This window comes from Leopardus geoffroyi, chromosome E1, assembly GCF_018350155.1.
Source record: "Leopardus geoffroyi isolate Oge1 chromosome E1, O.geoffroyi_Oge1_pat1.0, whole genome shotgun sequence".
Classification (NCBI taxonomy): Eukaryota; Metazoa; Chordata; class Mammalia; order Carnivora; family Felidae; genus Leopardus; species Leopardus geoffroyi.
The window spans coordinates 43497945-43508562 of record NC_059330.1 but is presented as its reverse complement, the minus strand read 5'-3'; the positions used below and the strand labels follow the sequence as shown (position 1 = coordinate 43508562).

The following is a 10618-nucleotide window of genomic DNA, read 5'->3' as shown; positions in this document are numbered from 1 at the left end:
AAATGTGGTTCATAAAGTGAAGCTTAGAAAATGTTGTTTCTATAACACTGCCTCAAATTTGCACAATACTTATTAGTCTCAAATGCTACCCTGCCATATTTCTTTTAATTTTTTTAATGTTTATTTTTGAGAGAAAGAGAGAGAGAGCATGTGGGCAGAGAGAGAGGGAGACACAGAATGTGAAGCAGGCTCCAGGCTCTGAGCTGTCAGCACAGAGCCCGATGCGGGGCTCGAACCCATGAACCACGAGATTATGACCCTCTCCGCCACTCCTCCACTCGCACTCTATGTCTCTGTCTCTTTCTCTCTCCAAAATAAACATTTAAAAAAATTTTTTTAAAACAACAATAAGCATTTATTCCTCAAAAAACATCTTTTTTAATGTTTATTTTGAAGAGAGAACAAGAGAGAGAGTTCAAGCAGGGGAGGGGCAGAGAGGGAGACATAGGATCTGAAGCAGGCTCCAGGCTCTGAGCTGTCAGCACAGAGCCCAATGCGGGGCCCGAAGCCATGAATGGTGAGACCATGACCTGAGCCAAAGTCAGACGCTCAACCAACTGAGCCACCCAGGCGCCCCATTCCTCAAAAGTTTTGAGTCAAAATTTCGGGAATAGCTTGGGCACTTCTGCCCCTGGGTCTTTTGTGAGATTCTCAAGATACCACAGGGCTGCAGTCATCTGAAGGCTTGACTGAGTCGGAAGGGTCCACTTCCAAGGTGGTTCACTCACTTAACATGGCTGTCAAGGGGGTTGGAGGGAGGCCTCAGATCCTTGCCATATGAGCCTGCCCACATGCTGTTTGACTGAATGTCCTCACAGCATGATGGCTGGGTACCTCCAGAGTGAGTGATCTGAGAAAGAGAGACAGAAATGACAGAAGGTATCCTTCCTATGACCTCACCTCAGACGGCACAGAGCAGCATTTAGCAGTGACTTAGTCACTAAATCCAGTTCACATTCAAGGGGTGGGAATTTAGACCCCACCTTTTAAAGAGAGAAGAGTCGGGGTGCCTGGGTGGCTCAGTTGGTTAAGCGTCTGGCTTCAACTCAGGTCACGATCTCGCGGTCCATGAGTTCGAGCCCTGCATCAGGCTCTGGGCTGATGGCTCAGAGCCTGGAGCCTGCTTCGGATTCTGTGTCTCCCTCTCTCTCTGCCCCTCCCCCGTTCATGCTCTGTCTCTGTCTCAAAAATAAATAAACGTTAAAAATAAAAATAAAAATAAAAATAGAGGAGTCAAAGAATTTGTGAACATATTTTATTTTATTTTTTATTTTTTTCCAGCACTCATTCAGTAGATCTTTATTTTTTTCAATACATGAAATTTATTGTCAAATTGGTTTCCATACAACACCCAGTGCTCATCCCAAAAGGTGCCCTCCTCAATACCCATCACCCACCCTCCCACCCCCCATCAACCCTCAGTTTTGTGAACATATTTTAAAACTACCATAGCCAGGAAAACAAACCATTCTAGATATTTCAAACACACACACACACACACACACACACACACACACACACAAAGGTCATACAAGCAATTGGTGCTCACCACTGGTGGGGCTCGCGGTGGTGAAGGTCAGGGCCAGGGGGGAATCGCACCACTAGCTCTCAGGTTACTTTACCACCGTTGCTTTCCATAGATTCAAAGTTGCTGCTGCCACTCAGTCAGGAAACTTCGGGAAGCCACTGCTGGGGTCACTACAGCCCCATGGCCCCAAGCCTGACTGGTGGGGAGTATGGACTCCAACATTCAGCCTGCATGTCTGCTGCTACAGAGGAGAAAAGCATGGCTTCCACCTCCTTCCCGCCTTCCAAATTTCACACAGGTACGCTTTATTGGCAGAATTCTGCTGTCGAGGGAATCTGTGAACTATGGTTCGTGGGTTTCCAGGACCTGCAAAGAAGGGGCTAGAAATGGGTGTCAAGAGCCAACCAACATTATCCAGCAAACCCCTCCTGATGGGTGGGTGTTCAAAGGCTTTGTAAAAGGGGGGTGGTGTCCACATGGAGTAACCTGGTGGTCGTGTTTCTAAGTCAGAAACCCTGAAAGGTGTCATTCTAGCTGGGCAGCAGGTGAGGCGCTGGATGCTGACGACATACACTCATCCCCAGAGGTGACTGGAGAAGCGCCTGGAGTTGATTCTTAGTTTCATCTCTGGAACGTTCTCACTGGAATTAAAGCTGGATGGACTATTGGCAATGCAGTATCTGAGAAAACATAGCCCCCATTCAAAAGGGCTGCCAGAGAAAAGATCTCCACAGGGAAACATGATTTCTCAAAATATAGCCTTTGGACCTCTATACGCAAACATCCCTGGGATGCTTACTTAAAAAGCTGATCCTGAAAATAATTTAATTTCAAAGGCTGTTGGGGCACCTGGCTGGTTCAGTCAGTTGAGCGACCGACTTCGGCTCAGGTCATGATCTCACGGTTCTTGGGTTTGAGCCCCACGTCGGGCTCTGTGCTGACAGCTCGGAGCCTGGAGCCCGCTTTGGAGTCTGTGTCTTCCTCGCTCTCTGCCCCTCCCCCACCCCCCTGCTTGCACCCTGCCTCTCTCTCAAAAATAAATATTAAAAAAAAAAATTAAAAGGCTGATCCTGCACACCTCCCCTGATGAAAATAAACAAAAGCAGACACTACTTAAAGTAATCCAGACAGATTTCAGTCAGTAACATAGTATTGCAGTGCCGTAGGGGAAAGGGTTCATTGTGAGCAGGCACCCAACTGGGATTATTACAGAGGTGATGGGGTATTTCACAGGGAGAATGAGGGACCAGGGAAGGGAATGAGTGGGGGCTCTATAATCAGAAGTGAAAGATGACAAAAAGCAGGAAGGGACGCTGGCCCATATGAGACCCATCTGGCTTTGCTGACACTTCTCAAAGTTAAGCTCCCGCCCTCTCACAGAAGCTGGGAGACAGGGGCCCGATCTTCAGGCGTTGGCTGGACGAAGCAGCCAATCCTTTAGAGAGCCGGGAGTTTTGCAGGCAGGCACTTTAAGGGAGGCTAGAGTCCTACTAGGGATGCGGCCACGAGCCGCCAGCAACCATGTCCGTGTCTGTTCAAGTCTTCACAGGCCAAGCAAGGTTGAATCAAGAAGAGGGCTCGGAGGAGCCTGGCGAGCATTTGGAGAAAGAATCTGTCACCCTCCGAACCCACATGCCCACCCCTCCTGAGCCCATCCCCCAAACAGAGGGACCACTTTGACAGGCCTTTTTATGCTCACCAAACTACTGAAGTAGGACAAGGCGGACGGGGAGGTGGGGGAAGCAGAGGTTCTCCGGCTTCTTCAGGGCTGGAGGTCAGCAGGGATCTGCGGGTGGGAGACGAAGGGCAGAGCAGATTGAGGATGACCAGGAGGCTCAACTGGATTCTTAACCTGGGAGTCCCGACTGGTCATGCTGGCCGGCTCCTGCCCCCACGGAGGTCAGGGCCTCTCAGTCCTGAGGAGCACCAGGCACGACCAGCTCTGGCTCCTGTGGTCCTGGTGGGGGTATGTTGTTGAGACCTGGGGGATGGCGTGGAGCACCAGCTGGGGGGCGGGAGCACACTCGTTCAAGAAGAAGAAAAGTCCCGAGGCCCGAAGCAGAGGCAGGAATGGTGCTTAGGCTGCGTGTGTTCCAGGGCAGCGGCAGAGAGCGGTCTGGCGCCACACTGTGGAGGAAATGAAGATTTCAACAGTGCAAAGGCCTCATCTGGATGAGGGCTACACCCCAGGGTGGTAGAGCAGGAAAACAGAAGGAGCCTGGCTCCCTGACATAAGAGCCACCGAGCCAGCCCCAGATCCAGTACTTAACCGGATTATCATATGACAGATCAAGAAGCTGCTTCTTAAAAAAAATTTCTTTTCAACGTTGACTTATTTTTGAGAGACAGAGACAGAGCATGAGCAGGGGAGGGGCAGAGAGAGAGGGAGACACAGAATGGGAAGCAGGCTCCAGGCTCTGAGCCGTCCGCACACAGCCGGACACAGGGCTCGAACCCATGAACGGCAAGATCATGACCTGAGCCAAAGTCAGACACCTGACCGACTGAGCCACCCGGGTGCCCCCAAGAAGCTGTTTTTTAATTTAACCCACTGTTGGGGTGCCTGGATGGCTCAGTCGGTTAGGTGTCCGACTTCAGCTCAGGTCAGGATCTCACCGTTTGTGGGTTCAAGCCCCACATCGGACTCTGTGCTGACGGCTCAGAGCCTGGAGCCCGCTTCGGACTCTGTGTCTCCCTCTCTCTCTGCCCTTCCCCCACTCAATCTCTGTCTCTGTCTCAAAAAGAAATAAACATTTAAAACCAAAAAGAATTAAAGGGCGCCTGGGTGGCTCAGTCGGTTAAGCATCCAACTTCAGCTCGGGTCATGATCTCGCGGTTCGTGAGTTTGAGTCCCACATCGGGTTCTGTGCTGTCAGCCTGTCAGCGCAGAGCCTGCTTTGGATCCTCTGCCCCACTCTCTCTGCCCCTCCCCCGCTTGCACTCCCCCCCCCCCCGAAAAAAAGGATTAAAAAAAAAAGAATTAAAAAAAAATCACTTAACCCACTGTTGTGTTGGGTCTCTACTGCAGCAGCTGAACCTGTACGTAACCTGAAAACGGAGGGAGTCCATGTATCTGTTATCTTTTGCCACAACAGTGCTAACTAATAAACCATCCTCAAAACTCAGGAGGCTGGGAAACGGATTCTCACAGGTTGGCCGTTACCGCTGTACTTTAATGCCCTGCTGGCTGGATCGGCGCGGCTTCTCACTGCTGGTCTCGTCTCCCTGTGTTGCTGCCGGGACCCAGGCTGAAGAGGCAGCGGCTACCCAAGAGAAGCGTAAGAGAGCAAGCACTCTTGCTCTCTTCGAGCCTAGGCACGGAGCCTCTTCGAGCCTCTTCGAGCCTAAGCACGGAACCAGCCCCAAGCCCCAAGCCCCAAGCCCCAAGCCAGGGGATGGGAAAGTACACTGTGGCCACGAGGAGACACAGCAGGAGCGGGGATGCGGGGAGGGCCCATAATTCTCTCTCCCAGAATGTGACAGAGTCCTGGGTTAGAGGCTACGACACGGTGGCCCTGCTCTTCTAGGCGTCACCTACGAATGGCGCAGAGTGAAAGATAGCGTCCGTCCATGTGAAGACTCAACCGCAGTTCTCTATTAGGTCAGGAGCCCTGACAAGACAAGAATCACATCTCCTTCCTCTTCCCAACACCTAGTGCCAGACCCTGCCCTCAGGGCTGACTCAGGGATATTACTGGGTGAATCTGAGACCATTTCTTCACTCTCTGCGTAGGATTCCTTATGTAATACAGACAGACCTCCTAAAGGTCAGCACACAGTGCTATGTGTTTGCCCCCAAAGCTGCAAAGGGACCGTGCCATTGGGAACTGAGATGTGTACCTAGGTCTGTCTACACCGCATCCTGGATCCACTGCCTCCCAGAGGGACCTCCAGAAGAAAGGACTTCTACAAGTTAAATATCGCAGACTTCACACTCCAAAGGAGAACCGCTTGAAGAGAGCCATGGTTGACGCTAAGGAATGCCACCATCACCACAGAATTCCAGGCACCGGGCATGTGGGTAGAAAGTATATTTTAGGGCAGTGACTCATGGTAAGTCGTTTCCTCCAGACCCTAAAACGGACTATTCAATGTCAAGCTGTCTCAGGCTCAGGCTGAGAACAGGGCAGCCATAGGGGACCTAATGGGAGCTGCGTTGTCACGATCCAAGTCTGTACACACCGCTTGTATAACCTGCCCAAGTTCACAAAGACAATATATCAGTCGCCGCTCTTTATGCTCCAAGTGAAAGAAATCCAACTAAAATATGCTTAAACCACAAATGTCATACAGTGTATCGGCTCACATAACCGGGAAGCCTAAGATCTTAAAGCTGGCCGCATCTAGCGCTCAAACGTCATTCTCTCCCCAACTGTCCCTCAGTTGTGCTTTCCTCCACGATGGCTTCAGGCTTCAGGATGCATGCCCCAAGACTGCAAAGATAGTCGTTAGTAACTCCAACTCTCCACTGAGGTTGAGCAAGCCTCATAAAGGAAAGCCAGTCTTCAAAAAGCCTCTGATTGGTCTGCTTGGACCCTGTATCTGGTAGGAGGAGACCCTGATTGGCCAGCCATGGTCACGTGCACCTGCAAGGTGGGCCTTAAACCAGTACTTAAGTCTCTGCTAGGGCACAGGAACTGAATAGAAAGTCAAGAGAGGGGTTGTCTCACGGCAAGTTGAGGGGGTGAGGTGACAAATGGAAGACCAGACACTGAGGCTAGATTGAACTAACCCTAAGCCTAAACTTTGAACAGGCTTTCACACGTTCATAGATGCTATTGTGAGTAAAACACAAATTCACTTAAGAGCAGGAGTGCCTTCATAGTAACTTTTGGTCTTTCTGTATTTTTTGTCCCAATTGATATCGAAAGGATACCTACGATCACGAGCAGGTCCAAAGACCATTCTATTTTTTAATATGAGAAAGGGATTCTTAACTGCAGATTAAGAGAGAGAGTAAAGAAAGCAAGAAGAGAAGGGAGCCAGGAAAAGCCCAGCCCAGGAAGCAGCGAAGGAAGGTTCCAGGACAGCAGCGTATGACAGGTCAAGGAGGTAGCCGAGGGAAATGGCACTAACTGTCATGCCAGAGCACTGGAGCGGAGTGGAGGAGTGATCGTGGCGGGCAGCACAGAAAGAGAAGGAGAAGAAATTAAACCCCGGGGGGTCAGGGGACAGAAACGAGTGCCATCGGACTACATGAGTAAGCTCTGCGGTGAACAATACTTACCTAGTCACAATTCTGCAACCACTATCAATCGTGGGGCAAGAGTGACAAAAATAACCCCAAGAATGGAATGGGTGGGGGGTGTTAAAGACCTAACTCCTTGCCTGTGTTGCCAGGAAGTCCACAGACAGTGTCTAAAATGGATGAATCAGAGCACCTGGGTGGCTCAGTCGGTTGAGCGTCTGACGTCAGCTCAGGTCACGATTTCACGGTTCGTGGGTTCGAGCCCCGCATCAGGCTTTGTGTTGACAGTGCAGAGCCTGCTTGGGATTCTCTCTCTCCTTCTCTCTCTTTCAAAAAAAAAAAAAATTAAAAAAAATCTTTTAAATGGAAGAATTATGAGCTAGAAACACAAGATAGGTGGAGATAAGCACCCGAAGATCCAGCGAGAGGTAAGGAGGACCGAGGACTGGTGAGCTGGCCCAGGAGGGTGGGGATGGTCGAGGCAAGAAGCTGCTGCGGGTCATTCTGTTTCCTCACCATTTCATTTCGTACTATTTGAACTGTAAACTATGTGTGATAACATTTGGGAGGCTTAAAGAGTCCATTCTTTTGTCAACTGCACCTCAAAGCTGTATTTGTGTCCAACTTTGAGATAGAATTGACAAATCATTTTTACGAACCCTTTAAATCCATTTTTTCAAAGAGAGTGGGAAGAACCAGCTTCCTGCAACAGAAGACATGAGAACATTACCTATTCCGGTTTCAAAAGAAATGGTGGCATTAGTCCTACTTAGATGATTTCGGTCAGAGACCAAGTAAGGATACATCTGGGGTTCAAACAAGAGAGGCTCTCACTCCAGTGCTCAAAGACCAGTTAGAAAACGGAGATCTGACTGGACTGGGTAGGTACAAATTAGCCAAAACTGTAATAATAATAATAATAATAATAATAATAATAATAATAATATAGCTAGTTATCCTCAAGTGCTTACTTCAGGCCAGAAACCGTCCTGAGGATATTATCTTACTTAAACCTCATGGCAACTGATATTTTCCCCAATTTACAGATGAGGAACTGAGGCTCAGATAGTTTGGGGAACTTCCCGGAAGTCACACACTCTGGCCCCTCTGCCTGAGGCGAAGGGGCCTCAGAGTGTTGTGATTTACTTCTCTTTTCTAACCACCAATCAAACTTAGAAGTTTCTATCTCTGGTGCCACCTCGAGGGGCCTATGAAAACCACTGACTGTGGCAGTGGTCTCAGGCCCACACTTGCTGGATTGTGCTGGGCCCTGCGCTGTCTTAGGGAAGGCCTAGAAAACGGTATGGGGTAGAGCCGGTATTCAAACCTAAGCATTCCTGGCTCCAAAGCCCACTTGCTCGGCCACTGAATTATGCTAGTTCTCCAGCTAGAATCAGAGCTGGGTGAGGATCCCAGTAATTATGAGTTGTATGGCCTTGGGCCCCCAAGTTCCTTAACCTCTCTTAAGCCTGTTTTATCATCTATGCCATGGGGATAACAATGGTGCTTACCTTCAGGGTGGTTGCTAAGGATAAATCAAAATTCCTATCTGGCAAATAGGAGCCTCTATTTTCCACACCTGTTAAACCCCTTGCCCTTCAGCTCCTAGGTTAAAGAGAGATTCTCACATTTTCTCACCCTTCAGATCCACGGGTGGTAGGGCAAGAGACAGAAAAGGTTTGGGTCAAGGCTAAATTCGTGGGCCTCATCCCAGAGTGACTCTCCAGGGCAGGGGCGGGGTTCAGGCATCTACACCTTAGACCCCCGAGAAATTCAGATGCCTGCAGTTCTCCTGCCTGGCTTTGAATGACTATGCGTAGTGCTTGAAATCGGACAGACCAGTGCCTTTGTGAGCGTCTGAGCCCTTCCTGCACTGGCCTCCAGCTGTGTCTGTGCCTCCTCCCTTTCCCCATTGCCCAATGTGTCCTTATCTCCCCCTTCCATTCTAAGCCCCCTCCCCTTACTCTGGCCTTACTTCCTAGCTTCCTCTCCACCTCTCCGTGCACCCTCCCCTGAGCTCAGTCTGCATTCCTACCCACCAGCCGTTTCTCTACCAGTCTCTTGGCCGGCATCGCCCTTTCCTGTGTCCACCCGGAAGGCTCAGATAAAAGTTGCTTCCGCCAGGATAACCTTCCAGGCCTCTTCTCTGGCACCATGGCACTTTGCATGTACCTTTATTATTGCTCAAATAACAGGGTAACGGGAGATTTTTTTTTTTCCGGCCTCAGACTACCTGGTGGACTCGTGGCCCATGAATGGTGGAAACGTGCGCCAGAGTAAGATGGAGAGAGGAAGACAAGCCCGTAGACTTTGCAGAGGGGCCGAGAGGCCTGAGAAGTAAGAGAAGACCAGGAGACGGGGGCTTCTGAAAAGATAGACAAGAGATTACCATGCGGGGTTCCCACAGCTTTTGCAGACAGCGGCTGTGCAAAAATTCATTGGAAGAACTGAGGAATGTTGCTGGCTCCATCTGGGGGAGGGCATGCTTGTATCAAGACACTGATGCTCTTGATGTGCTATAATTATAACCAGAAACACTATCCTTTTGCCCAGGAAACTGGATTTCCTAGTAAATTCCTTACTTTCCAAGTTGTTTAATGCTAAGATAATGCTTTGCTTCTGTGTCCTTATTTATTTATTTTTAATGTTTATTTACTTTTGAGAGGGAGAGCACAAGCGAGGGAGGGGCAGAGAGAGAGAGAGAGAGAGAGAGAGAGAGAGAGAGAGAGAGAGAATCCCAAGCAGGCTCTGCACGGTCAGCGCAGAGCCCAATGCAGGGCTGGAACTCACAACTGTGAGATTGTGACCTGAGCCGAAGTCAGACACTTAACCGACCGAGCCACCCAGGCATCCCTCCGTGTCCTTATTTCTAACTTTCTGTTCAACTGTTAACCATACTAAATGTACTCAGATTCATCTAGTCTAAAATCGAGGAGAGGTGGTTCTCGCTCCTAGAGAGAGAATTATTGAAGAGGCAGCCCACACACACTCAGGTGCCACATCTCCAACAGCTGGTTTTATAAATGGAAACAGGCACTGGGACCCCTTCTTCTCCCCTTCCCAGAAAGGCTGATGGAGAGCCTGGCCCAGATCAGTGGAGCTTTCTTCCAAGAACTGTCCCGTTCCCAGACCAGCCCTGTAGACACCCCCAAAGTCCCCCTGGACCTGCAGGTAGCAGTAGCTCTCCACCCCAGTACTCACCCCACACTCAGGCCCTAAGATCCCATTTGACCTAAGCCTGCAGGTATGAAGCGTCCAAAGCACAAGACATCTCTCCCCACACTCTTGACACACACTCTTGACCTTTTGTTCTGAGTCCATGTGAAAGAGAAATATCAACTCTACCAAGTAAAGGAAACAAACAACTTCCTGGCTAGATGAGAATAACCAGAACCTTAAGCTTCATGCCTGGGGGCTGACGGGTACCTAAAGGTGCTCCCTTGGTGATAGCGGTGATCAAAACCTGTATGCTTTTCCTGAGAACCACCAGGCGGGAAGCACCTACTGCACTGATGCCCTCAGGGAGGCAAAACTAGGGTAGACGTTATTGGTCCGATTTTACAAGTGGGAACCTTCCGGGCAGGAGGCCAACAGACAGCCTCAAAGGTAGATAGTGCTGTGCCCAGGCAAGGTCATGAACCCAGAAGGCGGCCGGGATCTAGTGAGACGCAGACACTGCTGGGGGCGGGCAGTAGGACACGTTCCGCCCGACACTGGTGGGCTAGCCTGGTGGCCTCGCCTCTTCCTGCGCATCTCGGGTCGCAGAGTCCCCAGCCTCCCAGATCACTCACCTGCTCTGGGGCTGGTCACTTGGGTTTTCCTGAGCGCTGGCCCCGCCCCGAGGCTCCGCCGGCCCTGCGATTGGCTCCGCGGCCCGGGGGCGGGGCCGGACGCCGAACCAA

At 50.3% G+C, this 10618-nt stretch overlaps 1 long non-coding RNA gene across 4 annotated transcripts; it reads right to left on the bottom strand.

Moving 5' to 3' along the window:
- Positions 1-483: 483 nt before the first annotated feature.
- On the bottom strand, positions 484-10600 carry LOC123603864. 4 transcript variants are annotated; one of them, XR_006715077.1, is made up of 4 exons: positions 10508-10600; positions 3228-3314; positions 1550-1894; positions 484-850 (listed from the first exon to the last, which is right to left on the bottom strand). It is a non-coding gene; the product is annotated as an uncharacterized LOC123603864 (long non-coding RNA). The 4 variants fall into 4 exon arrangements; XR_006715079.1 differs by lacking the exon at positions 10508-10600 and adding an exon at positions 6910-6965; XR_006715078.1 differs by lacking the exon at positions 10508-10600 and adding an exon at positions 3510-3880.
- Positions 10601-10618: the final 18 nt, after the last annotated feature.